The 22,508-nt window shown below is 48.2% G+C and overlaps 1 long non-coding RNA gene across 1 annotated transcript; it reads left to right on the plus strand.

Moving 5' to 3' along the window:
• The first annotated feature begins 13,260 nt into the window (after window positions 1–13,260).
• LOC143820904 (uncharacterized) lies at window positions 13,261–17,676 on the plus strand. Its single transcript, XR_013225592.1, has 2 exons — window positions 13,261–13,302; window positions 17,277–17,676. It is a non-coding gene; the product is annotated as an uncharacterized LOC143820904 (long non-coding RNA).
• Window positions 17,677–22,508: the final 4,832 nt, after the last annotated feature.

Consider the following 22,508-nt stretch of genomic DNA (forward strand, 5'->3'; position numbering starts at 1 on the left):
ACGCCACAACAATGAACATAAGGAACATTTTATTTTCATGGAAATTTTAACTAATGACAATGACAAATCAATGGGAACCCTGAGCTTGTTTCTCTGCAACGAGATAGTCCCATCTGGGAGTGATGGGAGACAATGACACCCAAAGTGTGTTGTAAAGGGCCGGGTGTCAGACATTGAAAGAACTCACAACTAGCTTCTTAATAATAAGAAAGCTTTTATTGAGAAGCACTACAAACATCTAGACTGGCGAAGTCAAATCTGACTTTGAAAACGCATCCACAACCACCCAAACTACAGTCTTGCCCTGGCTGGGAGGGAGGTCTGTGATAAAGTCCATGGTGACATCGGACCAGGGGTGGGCAGGGGTGGGCAGAGGCTGCAGCAGCCCTCGCTTCTTTCCTCCTGGGGGTTTGGAAACCAGGCAGGTAGGGCAGCCCTGCACGTATTTCTCTACATCGAGCCTTAACGTTGGCCACCAATAATGTCTTCTGACCAGGTGCAGAGTTTTCACAAAGCCAAAATGTCCTGCGGTTTTCGCATCGTGACAAAGTTTTAAAACATCTCCGCGCGCCGCCGCTGGAACGTAAAGGCGCTCCCCCTTGAAAAACAAACCCCCCTTGTCGACTAAGGCAGGGCGGAGTGAAGCAAACTCAGAGTCATGTAACACCTCCTTTTGAACCCACCCACCGGGAATCAGGTTTCCTTTCTTTGTTTGACTGCGCGTCACTGCTGCCATCCCCAACTGGGCGGGGGTGAAAACCGTATCCACCAATGGGTCGTGCTTACTGTTGTACTGGGGCAAGCGGGAGAGGGCGTCCGCCAAAAAGTTCATTTTGCCTGGCAGATGCTTAAGAGTAAAGTTGAAACGAGAGAAAAACTCCGCCCACCGCATTTGCTTGGCCGATAGTGAGCGGGGCTGTTTGAGTGCTTGGAGATTTTTATGGTCTGTCCAAACTACAAACGGGACGGCAGACCCTTCCAACCAATGTCTCCAAGTGGCAAGTGCTAATTTTACTGCAGCTGCCTCCTTTTCCCAAATCGCCCAGTTGCGTTCAGCCCCAGAAAATTTCTTTGACAGGTAGGCTAAGGGGTGCAGCTTCCCATCCTCCCCCTCTTGTAGGATTACGGCCCCCATTACCACATCCGAGGAATCTACTTGCACGGTAAATTGCTTAGTGGGGTCAGCATGGGCCAACACCAGTTCAGATGTAAAAAGGAGCTTCAGATTCTCAAAGGCTTTCTGACACAGGGGGGTCCACTGAAGTGGGGCGCCCGGTCGATTTGCCGCCTTCCCCCCCTCTTTTGTTTTCAGCAAGTCAGTCAGCAGCAATGCCACCTTGGCAAAGCTGGGGATAAACGTTCTGTAAAAGTTCGCAAAGCCTAAGAAGCTCTGGAGCTGCCTCCTAGTCCTGGGGGGCTCCCAGGCCAACAAATCACGCACTTTGCCCGGGTCCATTTCAATCCCATCTTTGGAAACCCGGAACCCCAGGAACTCCACCGCCTCCCGGTGGAATTCGCACTTTGAAAGTTTTGCAAACAGCTGGTGCTTCCGCAGCCGGCTGAGCACCTCGCGGACCAATTTGGTGTGTTTATCCAGGTCTTCAGAATACACCAAAATATCATCAATGTAGACCAGCACCCCCTGATACAATTGATCATGCATAATTTCATTTATCACGTTCATGAACACGCCCGGAGCGCCGGCGAGGCCGAACGGCATGACTGTGTATTCAAATTGGCCCAAGGGGGTGTTGAAAGCCGTCAGATACTGACTTAATGTCAGACGTTGAAAGAACTCACAACTAGCTTCTTAATAATAAGAAAGCTTTTATTGAGAAGCACTACAAACATCTAGACTGGCGAAGTCAAATCTGACTTGAAGGCAGATTTGCTTCTTCTTATCAATACAATTCTCCCGCCCAAAACTTGAAAGTTCCCAAGGGAGGGGAGAGGGAGAGAAGAGAAACTTGCAATTAAAAACAGTGTTACATTCTCATGGCCTTGACTGTCCACGGTTGATAGTGAAACCAGCCGAGAGGCCCCAGGAAGAGATAATAGCTACAATAACATATTTCTAGCTCTCTACTTGTTAGCATGATTACAGGACCTGGAGCAACCAGGCACCAAGCAATATAACTGTCATGGAGGAACCCAGGCTAATTTATGGCAGGGTTTCTAACAATCCTGACACCGGGGGGGATGAAGTAAAGGGGGGGAGAAGGCGTCCTCTGCGGCCCACCTCCAGTTAGTTGACGGACCACATATGGTCCGCAGTTCACAAGTTGGGGATCGCTACTCTAGATCACAGGCCACCATTCTTAACCACTAGCTTAAGGTGACCAGATTGTCCCACTTTTGGAGGGACATCTGGGGGCACCTGGCAAATTGTACTTATGTTGAAATTAAAAATATATATATTACAATACTATTTTTGCATTCTATGTGTTCTATGAAACTTTTTGTTGCTCCATAGAGACCAAATTTTTAATCAAGAACCCCCCCCCCCGGTCAATGGTGTCCAGCTTTACCAATGTTAAAATCTGGTCACCTTACACTAGCTGGCTCTCACTGTAGATGCATTTCGGCAGACACAGGAGGAGGAGGGATGGCATTCGTCTTGATCTGGAGAATTTGGTTCGACAAAAGACATAAATTGGAGGCACCAGAGATAAGAGAAAACTCTGTGCTTTAACGCCTGGAGAGCACTGCTGTTTCAGATAAAACAAAGGTATTGTCAAGTACAGCAGTTAACTCAAGTGCTTTTTAGTCCTTACTTGAGTATTAATTGATTGTTTTATGTATCTCTATTTTTTAGCAAAGGCAAATGCAGCTTCAACTCAGTGTTTTCAAGACATCCCTGCTGGGAAAAGCGCTGATTCACTTGCATAAGTCCCTCGAGATTTGATCTTGACTCGTCCTGGGACACTATTCTTTCCATTTTTGCTATTTGCACTTTGATAGATTTGGGGAAATCAGTACAAATAAGAATATGAATGCCGTGGAACATCTTCCATCACCTGAAAAGTTTCACTCGTTTTTCATCGCAGACGCTTCAGCACTTCAATTCAAAAAGGCTCTTTGACCACTTGCCATAGGAGAGAAGTAAATGATTCAGAAGAGCTGGAAAAAATAATCTTACTCAAGTTCTTAGGAAGGCCCCCCTCCCCGCAATAAATGGAAACTTTTGAAACTGGGATTCAAAATAAAATATCAGAGAGCAACAAAAATGAGACCTGAGGAGGATATTTTTCTACATGTATTTCTTGGCCCTACTTGTGGAACAATTACTTAATTCAGGCGCTTCAGTACTGCTTGTGAGCTGGGTGTGCATTACAAGGGAAATGATAACCCCTGAAAAGTTCTTGTGGCTTCTCTGTTTTGAAGATGGGACACATTTGTGGAAGGCTGGGTGGCCATTCCCATTGCGTTCTACAGCGTTCCTTATGGGCTGCTGACTCCGAGGAGCAAAATTTGGGGAGGCTTCATGGGTTGCAACAGGAGGGGAAGCCTGAAACTGTCGGATATGATAACTCTGCTTGCAATAAGATCTGGGAAGGAAAGCGTTAAGAGAATTATCGCCCTTGGATACACTTGGCAGTTGCCCCACCCCCTCAGTGGTTAGATGTTGAGCCTCTTTGGCCATTGATTGTCTTCTGCTGTCTTCTGTTTCCTCTTTTATAGGACTTTCCTTCTTCTCTACCTTAACGGGGCTGTAGTAAGTTAACCTTTTTTTGAAGTTAATCTGTTCACAAGAAGTTAAATGTACCTACGTGAATCTTTATCTTCTTACCATGGCCATCAGGCCATCTTTGTAATTTGTTTGAACAGTAAAAAGGTAAAGGTATCCCCTGTGCAAGCACCGAGTCATGTTTGACCCTTGGGGTGACGCCCTCCAGCGTTTTCATGGCAGACTCAATACCAGTGCCTTCCCCAGTCATGACCGTTTACCCCCCAGCAAGCTGGGTACTCATTTTACCGACCTGGGAAGGATGGAAGGCTGAGTCGACCTTGAGCCGGCTGCTGGGATTGAACTCCCAGCCTCATGGGCAGAGCTTTCAGACGGCTCCCTTACCACTCTGCGCCACAAGAGGCCCTTTGAACAGTATTTTCCCTTTAATTTGGAAACTTGGAAGATTGGGGATACTGCACGGTACTTCCAAGGCAAATGTATATCAGAAACATGGTGGAATGGGCAAAATCTATTAGATACAGTCACTCCTTAATATAAGCTTTAAAAAAAAACAGGTTTTTTTCTTTTCTTTTAACCTCACTTGTGGAATGCTTTTCTGGTTGAGGCCCACCTGGCGCCTATATTGTTTTCTTTTAGATGTCACCCAAATATTTCTGTTCACCCAGACTTTGAATTAAAAGATCAATCTTTTAATACGGTTTTAGTCTGGAAACTTTTTAAAAAGCTATTATTGTCCTGCTTTTATGGTCTGTGTTTTTACGCTAGGCTTTTAATACTGGATTTAAAAAACTGATGACATTATCATTGTTGTTGTTGTTGTTGTATTTATTACTCACCTCTCCCCATAGGCTCGAGGCAAGTTACACTATAACCCCAATAAAAACCCCTATAAAACCCCATACATAATACAACAACACAGAAGAAAGATGTGGCAGAAAAACAATACCCAATGTACTGGAGGGGAGGGAGAAAGAGGGCACTATTGACATTCGCTACTGCTACTCCAATCCTATGGGGGTCCCTGATTTTCCATGTCCCCTGGCCTCAACCAACGGCCCAGTGGAAGAGCTCCGTTTTGCAGGCCCTGCAGAAAGATGGAAGATCCTGCAGGGCCTGTAGCTCCTCTGGGAGCTCATTCCACCAGGTCAGGGCCAGGACTGAAAAGGCCCTGGCCCTAGTTGAGGCCAAGCGGCCTCCCTCGGGCTGGGAACAACCAATAAATCTGTGTCCGCAGAACAAAGCGTATAGGGTGACAGGCGGTCCCTCAGATATGCTGGGCTCAGACCCTTAAAGATCAGAACCAAAACCTTGAACTGAATCAAGAAGATAACTGCTAGCCAGTGCAGCTGCCTCAGCACAGGCTGGATATGGACCCTCCATGTACCAATGAGGACCCTCGCAGCCACATTTTGCACCAGCTGAAGTTTCCGAATCAAGCACGAGGGTAGGCCAGCATAGAGCGAGTTACAGAAATCTATTCTGGAGGTGACTGTCACATGGATCACTGTGGCCAGGCGTTCAGGTAGGGTAGTAGCCGAGTAGCCGAGCTTGGCGAAGATGGAAAAAAGCCTGGCTGGCTACCTTCTTGACCTGTGCCTTGAGAGTTAAGAAGGCATCAGTGCTCACCCCTAAAATCCTGGCTTGAGGCACTATCTTAAGTTGTGTCCCTGCCAGGGAGGGAAGTGCGCTTCTTTGCCTGGCCCCCTACATCCCAGCCACAGGACCTCAGTCTTGAAGGGGTTGAGTTTCAGGTGACTCTGCTCAAGCCATTCAGCTACGGCTTCCAAACATCTGGCAAACAGATTCAGGGGAGAGTCAGGGTGGCCGTCCATGAGGAGATAGAGCTGGGTGCCATCAGCATACTGCTGCCACCCAGCCCAAAACCCCTCACCAGCTGGGCCAGAGGGCACATGAAGATGTTAAATAATGTGGGGAAGAGCACCGAGCCCTGAGGGATGGCACAAGGGAGCCGATAAGGGCCTGATAAATCCTCCCCACCCCACCCTCTGGATACGGTTCTGGAGGAAGGAGTGTATCCAGCTAAGAGCTGAGCCCCGTATACCCGTCCCAGCGGGTGGTGTGCCAGCAGTTTATGGTCGACCACATCAAACGCGGCTGACAGGTCCAAAAGAACAAGCACCTCCGAGCCACCTGGCTAGCTGGCTGGCTGGCTGGCTGGCTGGCTGGCTTGCTGGCTGGCTGGCTGGCTGGCTGGCTGGCTGGCTGGCTGGCTGGCTGGCTGGCTGGCTGGCTGGCTAACTAACTAACTAACTAACTAACTAACTAACCCATTTCCCACCCAGCTGCACTATTTCTCCCTACCCTAACCCACTCAACCCTGCCCTCAGGTGGGTTCCTGGCCAGGCGGCCTTGTTTTCTTCTCAATAAAATGATGAAATCAACCATTCCACTTCCGAAGGGGCTTTTGACAACACAGCTGGCATTCAGCAGCAGGAAATTTTCCTCTTCCTTTGCCCGGGTGGCTGTGACATCATGGGAACGCAGGCGTGGCCTCGTGTTAACACTCCGGAGATCCCAGGAAATTGGACTGTTGATTCACTGCATTGAGATTATGAGAAGTCCAAATGCCAACATCGTCGAGATCATCAGCAAACCTGGCACCCAAGCAAACAAGAAGTGCAAATATTAGTGTTGCCAATGTGACGGATCGTGGTCATCATAGAGGCTGGTGTCCCTCTGTGCTGTGCCTACTTGTGTGTCAAGCTTCAGAGGTCAAGTTCCATTTTAAAAACATGTTGTAGATGTATGTATGTATTATGTATGTATGTATGCATGCATGCATGCTCAAGGCAAGATTCCACCCAGAGAATCTTCAGCATTCAGATGACCCCCTTGGGAATGGGAGGGCACCTTTGGATCCAGCTAGTACTCACTTTATGGAGAAATTAACAGGAAACAAGAGAGTCTCCAGACACAAAAGGAGAAGGGCTTGTCAAGTGGGATTATAACTGCTGGAAATTATCAATCGTGTGGTTTTACCCTGCCCTTCCTCTGGGAAATGCAAAATACTGAGTTTAGAGCTTATTGGGACTCCATTTGAATCCCACAACAAACCTGTGATGTGACTTTTGCTGGGGAAAATGGTGCATCAATCCTGTAATTTTCATGCTTGAGCATGGACTTTAACCTAGATCTTCCTGCTTCATGTCATGCACGCTAACAAAAGTACAGTGCTAGTTGTCTAGAAAGAGATGGAACACAAAACTAGGTCTGACTAGGGAATTCTCATGTATTTCTTTCTACCTGTATCCATTTGTTTGTGTCTAAACCAGGGGACTAGACCCGTATTTTAACAAATCCAGACTATCCGAACAAGAAGCACTAAAGCGAATGCTGGCAGGGGCTCCTGGGAATTGTAGTCCATGGACATCTGGAGGGCCGCAGTTTGACTACCCCTGCACTAAAGCTTGCCTCTCCCCTACCTTACCTCACTACACACCTTCTTCCTCCAAGCCAGTCCCAGGATCGGAGCCACTAGAAGAGTACTAGAAGCAACATTATATACCCCTAACCTGGATGGCCTAGGCCAGGGGTGGCCAAACTGTGGCTCTCCAGATGTCCACCTCTGGCTCAAGCCAACTCAATCTCATCAGATCTCAGAAGGTTAGTACTTGGATGGGAGGTTAGTACCTGGTTAGTACTTGGATGGGAGACCCCAGAGAAAGACATGGGTTGCTACATAGAGGCAGGCAAGGCGAAATCTCCTCCATTTTTTCTTTAGCTCGAAGGCCTTATGGCAGTCATTCTCCACTAGGGTTACTAGTAGCCCCAGAGTTACTCTGGACCCAGTGGGGAGGAGGATTTAATATTTTAATCTATATATTTGAAAATAAACTAGTCCCGGGAGGAATCAGGACAGAGAGGATTTCTGCTTCTCTGTGTGGTCTGCGGTAGCCTCGTTGAAGCCACACACAGCGGAAAAGGAACAGGAGAGAAGAGCGTCACCTGCTGCAACCCCCCCATTGGCTCCTCCCATCCCCCCCTCTCAGAATTGCTTCTCAGAAACCCACTGGCAGAAAATGTCTTCCTTGAAGCATGAAGAATATTTCGGGGGTTTCTGCACAGAGTCTCCATAAGAGGGCTGTGACTTGACAGCTCTTTACACTCACATACATTGAGTGACAAACAAAGATCATGGCATCCGGCCCTCTCAATTCATGGCAAATAGATGGGGAAGAAATGGAGATAGTGACAGATTTTATTTTCCAGGGCTCCAAGATCATTGCAGATGGGGACTGCAGCAAATAAATTAAAAGACGCTTGCTCCTGGGGAGGAAAGCTATGGCAAATCTAGACAGCATCCTAAAAAGCAGAGACATCACCCTGCCAACAAAAGTGCGTTTAGTCAAGGCTATGGTCTTCCCAGTTGCAATGTATGGCTGCGAAAGTTGGACCATAAGGAAGGCCGAGCGTCAAAGAATTGAGGCTTTTGAACTGGAGAAGACTCTTGCGAGTCCCTTGGACTGCAAGGCGAACAAACCGGTCAGTCCTAGAGGAGATCAGCCCTGACTGCTCCTTAGAAGGCCAGATCCTGAAGATGAAACTCAAACACTTTGGCCACCTCATGAGAAGGAAGGACTCCCTGGAGAAGAGCCTAATGCTGGGAGCGACTGAGGGCAAAAGAAGAAGGGGACGACAGAGAATGAGGTGGCTGGATGGAGTCACTGAAGCAGTCGGGGCAAACTTAAATGGACTCCGGGGAATTGTAGAGGACAGGAAGGCCTGGAGGATCATTGTCCATGGGGTCGCGATGGGTCGGACACGACTTCGCACATAACAAAAAAAAAACATTGAGTGAGGTAATTTGGAAAGGTCAGGGGCCAGGGTTTCTCCGGTTGCCTCTCCAGCAGAATTTGGACTTGAGATAGAAAAGGGTTTATAGAAAAACTACACGTGAATCTCCCATCAGATCTACTTTGGCCTAGAGCTGTAACAAACCAAATCTCCTCATCTTAGGATCTTCATTTAAAAGAAGCTCTCCCCCAGCCATTGCCTTGAAGTAACAGTGGATGTTCTGCTTGAACAAAGCGTAATGGGGCAGCTGGTCATTTTTCCCACGGACGTTGCAGCGGTGCGCTGAGACTCTTTTCACCTTGCAATTCTCTTGGCCACCAAAGCGACGTCTGCTGCGCTGGGAATTACTCCTGACAACACTTAGATTGTATTTGTCTAGTGAAATGGCACCTCCGAGGCTTGATTCTTACTGCCGGCACTGAAACGGTTCCCAGAGCTCTGGAAGAGTGGTAGTTCCCTCAGAGGCCTGACGGTGGAGCTCTTGTTCACTCTTTGACATGACCTCCTTTTGGCTCCCGTGGATTTCTCTTCTGAATCCTGGATGGAAATCTGGACCGTTCCCATCAGGTCTCGGGAAGCCCCAGAAGTGGCATGACTGTGCAGAATATGGTTGGGAAGTTCATACATTATGTAAAGCCAAAATTAAAACCAAGCCGACTACCAATCCTGACTTCAGATTCTAGTTCGAGGGACATTGGCTAGGTATAACTAGCAGAGCGGCTTGCATGAAGATACTCACACCAACCCCTTCAGTCATGGCTTTGTATGATTTCGGAAGTCAGCCAGTGGGTGTCAAGTGCTGTCTCATAACTTCTGACTTACAGCGACCCCATGAATTAATGCCCCTCAAAACGCCCTACCATCAACGGCCTTGCTCAGGTTTTTCAATCCGAAGGCATCTGACTCTGAGCCCGAAGTCAAGAGCCCGGGACAGCCCTAAAGACTAACAAAATTTGTGGCAAGGTATGAACTTCTGTGAATCACTGGTCACTCCTTCAGAAGTTCTGTTCACCTTTAAGGCGCTACTGGACCCTGGCTCTTTTCTACTGCTACACCTGATCTGTTCGGAACCAAATTCAACCCAACTGCTCTCTGAAGTAGCACAATAAAGTCAGAGTCCAGGAGCACCTTTAAGACCAACAAAAAATTATTCAGGGCGTGAGCTTTCGAGTGCTTGCACTCGAAAGCTCACGCCCTGAATAAACATTTTATTGTGCTCTCTTGAAGCAATGATCTGTAAACAAAAGCTCTCCTACTTTGATCACATGATGCGTACCAATGCTGTATCAGGAAGAACAAAGAGGCTTGGTAGGATGGAGGGAGCAGAAGAGGCTGACAAACAAGATGGGTAGATAGAATCAAAGACATAAATGGATAGACCAGGGGTAGTCAAACTGCGGCCCTCCAGATGTCCATGGACTACAATTCCCAGGAGCCCCTGCCAGCGAATGCTGGCAGGGGCTCCTGGGAATTGTAGTCCATGGACATCTGGAGGGCCGCAGTTTGACTACCCCTGGGATAGACCTTACACAAACTTGAAGCAGTGACTTCAGGCGATGTGGGATGGTGGGACTTTGTTCAGAAAGTCACCATGAGTCGGAAATGACTTGAGGGAACCTAACAACAAAGAGGCTGGGATTTCCGTGGGACTTAAGGGCCAGTTCTGTGGCTAGAGGCTGAAGCCCACATGTACACAAACATTGTTGCTGTGAAATTTTTATGTTGGGACTGAGTAACTTGGATCAAGTCACCCACTTTGTCCTCCAGCCCACTCTTCACATTTTAATTTGAAAGGCTTATACATGAAAGGCGAATGGTTCTCTGTGCCGGGCATCTGTGCACACACCTGATAGCAGCAACCCCAAATATGGAGTGGTGTCCATGGAAGCAAGGAACAACCTAGATCTTGGTTTTAATTAAATAGTTAGGAGTCTGGGACACTTGATAATAAATTAGGCGACATGTCGAATGTGTTTGCTGTAAGCTGTTTAAATGTTTACCGATGGGCTAGTGTTCTGTTTGTTTGCAAAGAAATCAGATTAATTATTTTGCTACCCAACGTTCTCTGCTGCACACACTTTGCTCTCCAAATGAGATGCTGTAAAAATACATTAGGAATTCCTAAGTCAATATTAACCTAAGGCTCCTGCCACAGGTTTTAGACAAATATATGCGCAGCCACTCTATGTCTAATCCATGTGCACATAATTAGCCATTTTTATGAATTTTCAGTTTACATATAATAATTACTTTTATTGTACTTTTGACCATCATTGAGAGTGCAAATATAAAGACAGGTTGATCTAAATGCATTCCCCTTATTTCCTATATAATAAATGGGAGATTAGGAAGCTATTAGGAAGAGGACCTGTTTTGACGGGCGGGGCCGGAAGAATTCAGCTTTCTGACAGCAAAGTCCGGCCAAGAGGGACGTCCATTTCAGTAGACCAAGAGCTGGGTCTCAGAACATGGACCAGTGACCACCCTCGGTTTGGCTGCCCGTGTTCTGAATCTAAGTGCAAATGCCTGCTCCAGGGTGGGAAATGCTCGGAGACTTGTGGGTGGACTCTGGCAGCGCTGGGGTTGGGGAAGGGGAGGGACTCCTGTGAGGTGAATCGCCAGCGAGCCCATCTTTCAGCGCAGCCGTTCTCTCCAGGGAAGTGGACCGCAGGCATCAGGCAGTCAGTTGCAATCCTGGAACACCTTTAACGAAATCTGTGGCAGCTTTCGTGAGACTGTGCCTGCCACAGGTTTTGCTAGTCTTTAAGATTTCAATGACTACAGACAGATTAGCATGGCTGCCCTGATCTATCTCCATAGTTGTAATTCTGGGATCTCCAGGGCCCACCTGGAAATTAGCTGCTACATTTTCCCCTCCTCCTCCTCTACATGTGGAGCAGGCAGGCCGAGAACCTTGTGTTTGTGCATTTGTGACACACTAGGAGGCGGGGGAGTCTCCCTGGCTCTCACTCTGGGGCAGTTTGGGCTAGCTGCTGGAGCCTGGAGCGACACCACTGAGTGGTGCTGCTAGCTTCTGGTGTTCTCACCTGAACCGGTCACCCAAGTTGCATTTGGAAAAGATTCTGCCTTCACTGCCAAGTGAGCCAGTCATGACCCCAGTTCTTCATAATCCTAAATGTCAAAAGTTCAGTCAAGTCCCTCAGGTCTTACAACTTAGATACGAATTTGGATTTGTACAGGCAACCCAGCCAGAGTACAGGCCGCAGTGTACAGGAGCTGATTGTGATTGGTTCAACCTTCAAGCCATGAGTTCTGGTTCTGAGAGGCGTGGGCCGATAAGCCTCATGTCAGCTCACCAGATGTCAGCTTACCCAGGCAAGGCTTGATAGGAAGGCTCAGGAATCCCACTGAGACCCATAAACCGATAAAAAGCTGCACACAGGCTATCGTCTTACATTTGGGCATTTGATGATGATGAGCCCATGGGAGAGTTACAGAGAGAGAATGGATCCCATGTCAAATGTCTGAGGCTAAGAACTGGATTCAAAACAGAGATCTGATATATAAGCAAAGCAGACAGGTTGGATGGGTCGCCCTACCTGAAGTCCAGAATACGCAAGAAGTCTTCTTTCTTCAGGATGGAGGACTAGCAAAATCTGCTTGAGGTCAGGTTCAGGACAAATACTACTCAGAGAAACTGTTCCTACTTTTAAGGTTGCCATCTTTGGGTTGGGAAATACCTGGAGACTTTGGGGATGGAGCCAGGAGAGGGCAGGATTTGGGGTGGGGAGGAGCCTCAGTGGAGTATACTGTGATGGAGCCCCCCCCCCCAAGCAGCCCTTTTCTCCAGGGGGGCTGATCTCTTTTGTCTGGAGATGAGCTCCAATTCCAGTACCACTTGTGGACAGGCATCCCTACCTTCGTTCGTTCGTTCGTTCGTTCACATTTATATACCGCCCCCCCCCCCCCCCGAAGGCTCAGGGCGGTTTACATAGAACTGAAAAACTATACAGGAAACATTACATATAACCAACTATAACATTAATATAACATTAATATTATTAACTGATAGAAACAGACTAACGATATAACACTAACAATAATAATACAAACAGTTCCAGGAGCCTTAGTGGGTTTCTGAGGGGGAGGGGGAGAGGGGGGCAGGGGCCCTGCAGACGTTGATTGTGCCCGGCCTCAGTCAAACGCCTGGTGGAGGAGCTCCCTTTTGCAGGCCCTGCGGAACTGCTTTAACTCCGTCAAGGCCCTGATCTCCTCCGGGAGCTTGTTACACCAGGTGGGGGCCAGAACAGAGAATGCTCTGGCCCTGGTTGAGGCCAGGTGGACTTCTTTAGGGCCAGGGACCATTAGCCGGTTGGTGGCGGTGGAGCGCAGAGCTCTTTTGGGGGCATAGGCAGGGAGGTGGTCCCTCAGGTCCACTGGGCCCTGACCGCGAATGGCCTTGAAGGTAATTACCAGAACCTTTAGTCTGATCCGGAATTCAACTGGCAGCCACAGCAGTTGGTGAAGGGTGGGCCAGATGTGGGACCTCCACGGTGTTGGTGTGAGGATCCTGACCTCTGCGTTTTGGACCAGCTGTAGTTTCCGGGTCAAGGCTAAGGGCAGGCCTGCGTAGAGCGAGTTACAGAAGTCCAGCCTAGAGGTGACTGTCGCATGGATCACTGTGGCTAGGTGTTCCGGGGCCAGGTAGGGCGCTAGTAGCTTGGCTTGGCGGAGATGGTAGAATGCCAGCCTCGCTACCTTTGTGACCTGGGCTTCCATTGTGAGGGAAGCACCAAGGATCACGTCCAGGTTCCTAGCGGAGTGAGCCGTAGAGGGTGGGTACATTCATTTCCTCAGGTACTTTAAGGGTAAGGTGAGCATTTACATTGGTAAATCGGGACACCATTGACCGGGGGGGGGGGGGGGTTCTTGATCAAAAATTTGGTCTCTATGGAGCAACAAAAAGTTTCATAGAACGCATAGAATGCAAAAATAGTATTGTAATAGATATATTTTTACTTGCAACATTACAATTTGCCAGGTGCCCCCAGACGTCCCTCCAAAAGTGGGACAATTTGGTCACCTTATTTAAGGTGCTACTAGACTAGGAAGTAGGAGAACCAGGTTCAACTCCCCCATGAAAGCTCACAGAGTGACCCTGGGCAGGGCACACTCTCTCAGTCTAACCTACAGCACAGGGTGGTTGTGAGGATAAAATGGAGACAAGTGTGGAGGCAAACAAATTAAGTGTGCAGATGTGATGGTAGCCAAGTAAAGATTGTGTTTTACTGACTTCACCGCCATCTCATAGGCCTTCATCTGCATTCTATAAGATGTTCTCGAGGCTTCGTCACGAGTCTTCCTCCAAACTCGCTCTAGCCGTCTCAGGTCCCGTTTCTTATTGCGAAGCTCCTCGGTGTACCAGGGGCCCGCTTGAGATGGGGGCGGAGAGGGCATTTGGGAGCTCTCTCATCAATGGCAGTCAGCAGTCTGTCGTGCCAGTCGCTGACCAGGCCATTGAGAGAAGTGCCAGGAGGCAATGGCTCCCGCAGAGCATTCAGGAACCCAGTTGGATCCATAGGTCTATGTAGGCAAGCTAAAATTTGCTCAGCTCCCAACCGAGGAGGGGGTGGCAGTCTTAATCAAGCCTTCAGAGCGTAGTGGTCTGACCATGGCACAGCGGTTGCTGTGACCAGATCCACATCCAGACCTGCGCCGGAAATGAGATCCAGGGTGTGGCCTGCTTGGTAGGTGGGGCCAACAACAAACTGCGAGAGCCCCAGTGTTGCCATGGTTGACACCAGGTCCTGCCCAGTTCTGGAGGACGGCAGCTCAGCATGGACGTTAAAGTCCCCCCGGCGAAGAGACTGGAGAACTGTAGCACCCAGGCTGCCACCGCCTCCAGCAGGGGGGTGTTACTTTGATACCTCTTGTTCTGTGCCTTCTGTAGGCCTCCTTTTAAGAGAAGTATATTGCAACAAAACGTCATACAAAATATTTAGTATTTTGTGGTGGCTCACTTTCTCCCACTGGCCACCAGGAAGCCAAAAACAGCAAAACCAGCCATGAAACTCCCTCTGCAGAAAGGAAGAAGGACGAACAAGGAAGTGGGACCAGAACATGCTTCATGCTTCATTGCCGCTGCCAATTTTGTCACACAAAAGATTGTGGCCGGAGCTTTTACTCAAGGTCTGTGATTCAACAGCTTTTAGGCAAGGCAAAAGCTGCAAATCCCCTATTTAGGATCATTTTAATCAACCTGATCGGAAGGAAATTGTGGCACAATTTGGAGGTTACACTTTTCACTCTTAAGGGAGATGGTGTGCTATCAGAACAGACTGGCGCAAAGGCACTGAGGCAGCAGACAGCAGATAATGGAAGAGAATTCAACTTTTGTTCCAGGTTCCTGAATAAGCCTCCTAGGTCACCATGGCAGAATCCCATTTTACTTCTTTTCTTTTACCAAGCTTCATTTGGAGAGGTGGCAATCCAAAAGATAAAGGAGGCTTTTGGATAGTTCTGTCTTCTGCCTCTGTGCACATCAGGAGCCCAGACAGCAGGGCACAGAGGTCAGTTGGGGGACCCGGCTAATCAAACCAATTGACCACTGACTGTTTCCATTGTGGAGAAAGAGACCGGGGCTGCAGAGGGACAGGGGGGTGGGGGCTCTGGTGACACCTAGAGATGTCAGAGGCCTTTCGAAATTCTGGGAAAGCCCAAGTAACCCCCGGGGAGTTTTTGCGTGACCCCAGAGTTCCCCGGTTGGCAATCCCCGCCTTAGACAGAGAGAACGGCCTTACAGGGCTAACAGGATAATAGCCTGACCTCTGCAGAGACTGATACGCCCAAATAAAGAGGTCTCCCTTGTCATGTTTTAAATATTACAACTCCTCTCCAGGACTCCAGATGAATGGAGAAAATTCAGTTCAGAAGTGGAATGCATAACTGTGGTTGCTTTTAATTAAGAGCAGCAGTAATAGGAGGAGCTAAAAGTACTTCACTTTTATATCTAGTTTGCTGGAGGCCAAGGGCTGCCAACCGGGCACCAGAATTCCTTGATGCTCTTCTCAGCATCTGACCATTATCTTCTCCCCACCCTTGATCTCCTTTCATAGAAGACAACAATCCGACGGCACCTTAAGACTAACAGCACGGATATGAGCTTTCGTGGGTGGCAGCCCTCTCTGTCAGACAGAGACCTGATGGGACTTTAAACTGAGGAATTTTATGGGGCAGGCTGGGGGGCAGGAGTCAGGGTTTGGTGTGAACTACACTAAGAGCCTTTCAAGTATAAAAATGTAATGAAAAGAGAAGCACCTCATCAAATCTCCCAGGGCTGTTTTCCATCGCATATCTATCTGAAGAAGACGGTCATGGCTAGGACCTTGCAGGGACAGTCAACAATGGCTGGGTGTCACTTCCAGGGATACCCGGAAGTGACATCACACCTCTGTAGGAATTGTTTGAAAATGTTATGGTGAATTTCTGGCGATTCCTATAGAGGCTTGATGTCACATCTCTGTTTTCTTGAAAGTGATTTCATTCCATTTTTTTACCCCCAACAACCTCTGAAATGCTGGCATGCAAGACCCACTGGGGGAATTGAGAAACTCAAATTGAAATTAATTACATTATCTTTAAGATGACACAAGATTTTTGTTCTGTGTTGCTTTGACAAACTAACACAGCTACCCCCTTTGCCATTTCCTTTCATATATATATATATATATATATATATATATATATATATATATATATATATATATATATATATATATATATATATATATATATATATATATATATATATATATATATATATATATATATATATATATATATACATATGTATTTACTGTTTATTTATCTTATGGCATGAGTGTCATAGGGCCAGGTTGTCTGGCTGCCAGGCAAGAGACATTCATAGGGATTTGCCATTGCCTGCCCCCATGTCACAACCCTGGTCCCAACCTGTCCCAACCCTGGTCCTGAGGTCCCCCTTCCAAGTGCAAGCCCTACTTGGCTTCCGAGATCTGAAGGGATCAGGCTGGCCTGGGCTATCCAGGTCATATATGTGATGTTGGAAGGAACTCAGAAGTTGAGCTGTACAATAAAATAATGTAAAATGGTAATTATTTATTATAGTGCACAATTATAAAGTGTAGGTGAGTGGTTGAATGGGACCACCTCCTATGACATATGCTTAGGCTCACCACTCTTCGCTATTATATAATTCTGTGCTGAGAGTGAATCTCATGTGCTTCAGAAAAAAAGCTGGTCTCCAAAAAGTCTAAGAAGAAGAAGAAGAAGAAGAAGAAGAAGAAGAAGAATTGGTTCTTATATGCCGAAGGAGTCTCAAAGTGGCTTACAGTCGCCTTCCCTTTCCTCTCCCCAAAACAGACGCCCTGTGGGGTGGGTGAGGCTGAGAGAGCCCTGATATCACTGCTCGGTCAGAACAGCTTTATCAGTGCCGTGGCGAGCCCAAGGTCACCCAGCTGGCTACATGTGGGGGAGAGCAGAATAGAACCGGCATGCCAGATTAGAAGTCCGCACTACTAACCACTACACCAAACTGGCCCTACTACACCAAACCACTACACCAAACCGCACTCCTAACCACTACACCAAACATAGTTTTTATGTAGTTTTTATTCTGTTTTTAATTGTGCACTATAATAAATAATTACCATTTTTACATTATTTTATTGTACAGCTCAACGTCTGAGTTCCTACCTGTAAAGGTTGGGTTGTGTTCCTTTTTTGGTTTTGGTTTTGCATATATGTGATGTTGCCTTTTGCTTGCTCTTAGGTTCCTGCACCAAAGACGTGTGTGTGTTCCTATCCACATCCATTCCCTAGCAAGAAAATACAGGGATGGGCACAGCTGGATTCAGGACAAGAGGAGCCCTTGCAGTCTGCAATGCATAACTCACAAGCAGAACTAGGGAGCAGGGGTTGTACCCTGAGACTAATTCCACGCACACAAACGTCAGAGGTGGGAACAGACAGTTCCACTGTAATGAATATAATGCACTGCAACATATTCAGCTTGCTTAATTTCATTATACTGCAACAAAAGGACTCAAAAGGTGAGATTCTGACATGAAATTAAAATTCAGCGTTTGACATTCTCTTCCAAGGACAAGAAATTCCTTAACCCATACAAGCTCTAGAAAAACTTGGATAATAAATGTTATTATTGACTGCTACTGTGAAGGGTCTTTGAACTTTTCCTGATTCTGTTTGATTCTTCTGTAACTGCGTCTTAATCAGCAATACTGGCTTCTTTTTGGAAGATTTATCCTGAAAAGTCTGCCTTTGACCAGAGATGCCAAAAAAAATTCAAAAGCCTCCAAAACAACAACAAAACTGCTATGGAATTCCTCTTCCTAAGCGGCCATTTACACACAGACGAAATAACGTGCCTGAAGCTTCCTTTGCCCCTCCCTCGGCCCCCTCCAGCTTCTCCCACCAGCCCCCCTGGTCATCCGGCTCCCCCATTTCATTGCTTCCTAGTTGCATTCCCCCCTCGGTGCCATGTGGTGCTTTTGGGACTGTGGCTCTGAAGCAATTAATGAACTACCATTAAGGTGGCCTGGCTGCAGAGTGGAGCAGATGAAAGCCATGGTGGGGGCTCTGATTACAGACATTAAAATGGTGTGTATTGGCTTACCACTGCTCCCCAGCGGGAGCCCTCCCTCGTAATTCCTTTGCATCTCGTCTCAGCGGGAGAAGATTGACAGGGCTGGAGCCCATGTCAACAGTGCCGCTGTGAATGTTGAAGAGAGAACCGAAGAAACGGAAAGAGAGACTTGGGGAAGGGAGGGCTGTGCTCCTGCTGGCGGATCAATGGCGCTCGGCCACCCAGCAATCTTCTGTATTAACCCCATTGATCGGCCGTCTTTACTGCGAAGGAGCCAGCAATTAAGGAAATAAGGGAGAAATGACACATAGGTAGTGGGGGGAGGGGGGAGGCGGGGAAATCAATCTTTCTCATCATGTTCTGTCACATCCCGGTGGCCGGGAAAGGATGTCTCCGGCCTGCAGGCTCCCTAAAAGGATGCTCGGCTGCTGTTTCTAGTGGAATGCCTGGGACTAGGGATGCCGGCCTCCAGGTGGGGCCCAGGGAGCCCCCAGAATGACAGCTCATCTCCAGACTAAGGAGAAAATGGCTGCTTTGGGGGGTGGACTTCATAGCATTAGACTCCACTGAAGTGTCTCTCCCAAATCCAACCCATTCCTGGCTCCCCCCCCCCCCCAAGTCTCTACCTGGAGCGCCCAGCAAAAGGTTAAAAGGGCTGGCCATGAAATAGGGCCTCCAGCAGGAGATGGGGCAGGGGGAGCATATCCAGGTTAGAAAGCACCTGGAGATTCTTTTTTTTGGGGGGGGGGGTATATTTTAACTGAGTGCCAGAGGCTTGCTTAGAGGGGGCAAGCTGACAGAAATCCTAGCAGATAGTAGCTTGAGGCAGGAGGGGTTTCTTTGTGGGCCCTTTTTATGATTTGAGTTCAGTAATTTAAGTTCAGCAAGTAGAACGTGTGAAGCGCAGTGCTCTTCGGGGGGCATACTCGGAGAGGCCGTCCCTCGGGTACTCAGGTCCTGGACTGCCTAAGGCAGGGGTAGTCAAACTGCGGCCCTCCAGATGTCCATGGACTACAATTCCCAGGAGCCCCCTGCCAGCATCCGCTGGCAGGGGGCTCCTGGGAATTGTAGTCCATGGACATCTGGAGGGCCGCAGTTTGACTATCCCTGGAAGCCTTAAAGCTTAATCTTGGAGCGTGTTTTTAACTGTGCTTTCTTGTTGGGGCTTCTGGCATAACAGACGGTAAAATATGCTACAAATGCATCTATTTAGACGCAGCTCCAGTAGCCCCTTGAGACCACCATGATTTTCAGGGTTTAGGCTCTCTGACAGAGGGAGCTTGGACTCTCAAACATGTTGGAAAAGTCAGTGCCTGGGGTACAGAGGAGACCTTGCAGGGGGCATCCAGAAGACAATTAGATGGGACACAGAGGTCAGCGCCTTCTCCCCTTTTAGGTGTCATTCCTTGCGTGTCTCCAGGACGCTACTCTCAGGGCAATTTGACCCTTCTTGTCGGATGTGCCACACTCAGCCTGCCTCTCTCAGCTAGACGCCTAGTTAGCAACTCTCTCTGCCTCTCCTCTGCACTATCCAGTATGTTCATTCCTAAATCCCCTTTAAGGCTATCCGTGGTCTGGGCCCAGGGTACCTAAGGAATCGTCTCTCTACCTATACCCCTCAGAGGGCCTTATGCTCTGCTACTACCAGCTGCCTTGTGATCACGGACCCCAGGGAAGCTTGCTTGACCTCAACCAGAGCCAGAGCTTTCTCCATCCTGTCCCCCACCTGGTGGAACGAGCTCCCAGAGGAGATCTGAAACCTAGTGGAGCTTAAACAGTTCTGTAGGGCCTGCAAAAGGGAGCTCTTCCACCAGGCTTTTGGTTGAAAATTGTATGTTCTCACCATTTTCATTATGTTATTGTTCTCCTGTTATGACTACTGTTGAATTTATCATGTTATCTGTACTGTTTTTATTCCAGTTCCAGGGAAAAACGGTATATAAATATAATAATAAAATAAATAAACCTTTATCTTTTCTTTAATCAGATTGTGCACTGCCCCTGTGTTAATTACTCTGCCAACAGAAAGTTCATACCCTGAAAACTGGTTAGACTCTCAGCCGCTTCTGGAGCCCAGGCTACTAGTTCTAAGGCAGACCGGCACAGCTACCCTTGGAAACGTCTTCTTTTTCCAAGTCACGATATTTTTCCTTCGTCGTCCTGATCTTCCCAAGATGCAGAGCAAGTTCTAAAAATCTGGAAAGACGGCGGCACGTGTCCTTCCCACCTGCAGTGAGCCATGGCTTGTTTTCAAACCTGCTAATTTATAAGGCTTATTTATGCACCAGTAGTCAGGGGGGTATTACCAAGTGCAGCGAGGGGAAAGTCGCATCCCTGCAGGCAGATGCTCTTAAAAGGGTCCCCCCTCCCCTCCCCTCGCAGGCAGGCTGCGAAATACAAGCTGGCAGGACTGCTTTTGGCAGGTGCACGTGGGGGGAGCCCTGGGGGGGGACAATATCGGACTCCTTGCTGGCTCCAAAGGGGCAGGGAAATGCAGCTGCACCTGGCGGAAGCGTCTTCAGCTTCACAGGTGGGGAATCGACACAAACCAAGAAAGGCTGGGGCTCCGGCCTCCTCCTCCTCCTCAAGCTCTTCAGACCACCCCGGACGGTACGCTGGCCTGGCTAATCGGAGGCTCAGCAGCTGCTCTTCCCCAAGGGACCAAGCCCTATGAAGATAGGTGGAGGGACTTGGGAATGTTCAGCCTGGAGAAAAGGAGGCTGAGAGGGGACATGATAGCCCTCTTTAAGTATTTGAAAGGTTGTCACTTGGAGGAGGGCAGGATGCTGTTCCCATTGGCTGCAGAGGAGAGGACATGCAGTAATGGGTTTAAACTTCAAGTACAACGATATAGGCTAGATATCAGGAAAAAGAATTTCACAGTCAGAGTAGTTCAGCAGTGGAATAGGCTGCCTAAGGAGGTGGTGAGCTCCCCCTCACTGGCAGTCTTCAAGCAAAGGCTGGATACACACTTTTCTTGGATGCTTTAGGATGCTTTGGGCTGATCCTGCATTGAGCAGGGGGTTGGACTACACGGCCTGTGTGGCCCCTTCCAACTCTATGATTCTATGATTCTAAAAAATCTAAGGCTAATCTGATTTGTAAGAACATAAGAGAAGCCATGCTGGATCAGGCCACTGGATCATTCAGTCCAACATTCTGTCACAAAGTGACCAAAACGCAAGGCCAGTTCTTAATGGAGGACCGGAGCCCTGTGCGGTGCCCATGGATCAGAGCTGTACCCTTCCCCCCCCCCCCTTTTATGGCGTAAGGATCTTTGGGCCATTTCGCACGGCTTCAAAATAGCACAATGGTTGCTAATTGAAAACGCTACTAATTTGCCTTAACGCACGACGTCGCAGACAATCTGCAACACTCCTGAAACCAATCAGCAAAAAGCGCTTCGTTGTAGCGCTTTCAGGGGAATCCAGAAAAGTGGATTCACCCTCCGGATAGCGATACACTCCTGCAACCAATCTGCAACACTAGCGCTAAAGACCTGTGCGTTACCATTGTTGCGGGTTCTTCAAAGTCCCTCCTCCTGAGCCTGTCCTCCAAACTTCCGGCGAAGCGATCGCCATTTTTTTTTCTCCGAGCGAGCGGGGATAAACGCACCAGCGAGCCTCTTTCTGTTTAGAGGCTTCCCTGGCTTCAGTCCTTCACCTTTAGTCACTAAGCACAAACCACATAAAAGCCCGTTTGCTGAAATAAAGTCCCTTTATTTTTTACACATTAATTCAGCCAAAAATCGCGCCCGTGAGAGGGGGGGGGATTTTTTTTTTATCACTCGAGGCAGCGTGGCAACGATCATACAATCAAACGACAGCTCACATTAGGCAGCTGGATGGGTCTCTCCGTTGCAACGAATCTACCTAGATTCGTTGCTATGGGTCTGTTTTTTTTTTTAAAAACCTTTCTTAAAGGGAAAGGGGCTGTTTGGGAGCATGCTAACGGCTGCCCATTGGCTGCTTGACGGCCAGGGGCGGGACGAGCTTGGCAATAGCGCTTCCTTTCTAGCGATTTCTGCCGAGACCGGAAGCCTGTGGGAAACGCTAAAAAACGCAACTGATTCCACTACAAAGGCAGGTATGCATAACGACGAATTCCACTATTTTAAATGGCGATTTTTCATTCCGCAAACAATTTGCAACAAAGATCCCCGTGCGAAAAGGCCCTTAAAATTGCAGCATAAAAGTGCTGGGGCAGCAAGGAAGGTGGCTGTGCTGTGCAGGTGCAGCCCTAAGAGGTTGGAGCCAAGAGACACAGTGGGAATGAAAAGTACCCTTGCACACACATGCTCAAATTGCCCCCCCCCCTCTTTTGCGCAGGGTCACAAATGAGGCAGCAGCAGGAGAGTGGGAGCCCCACCCTCTCCACCCAACACACACTTCACAAAGT

This window comes from Paroedura picta, chromosome 11, assembly GCF_049243985.1.
Source record: "Paroedura picta isolate Pp20150507F chromosome 11, Ppicta_v3.0, whole genome shotgun sequence".
Lineage (NCBI taxonomy): Eukaryota > Metazoa > Chordata > Lepidosauria > Squamata > Gekkonidae > Paroedura > Paroedura picta.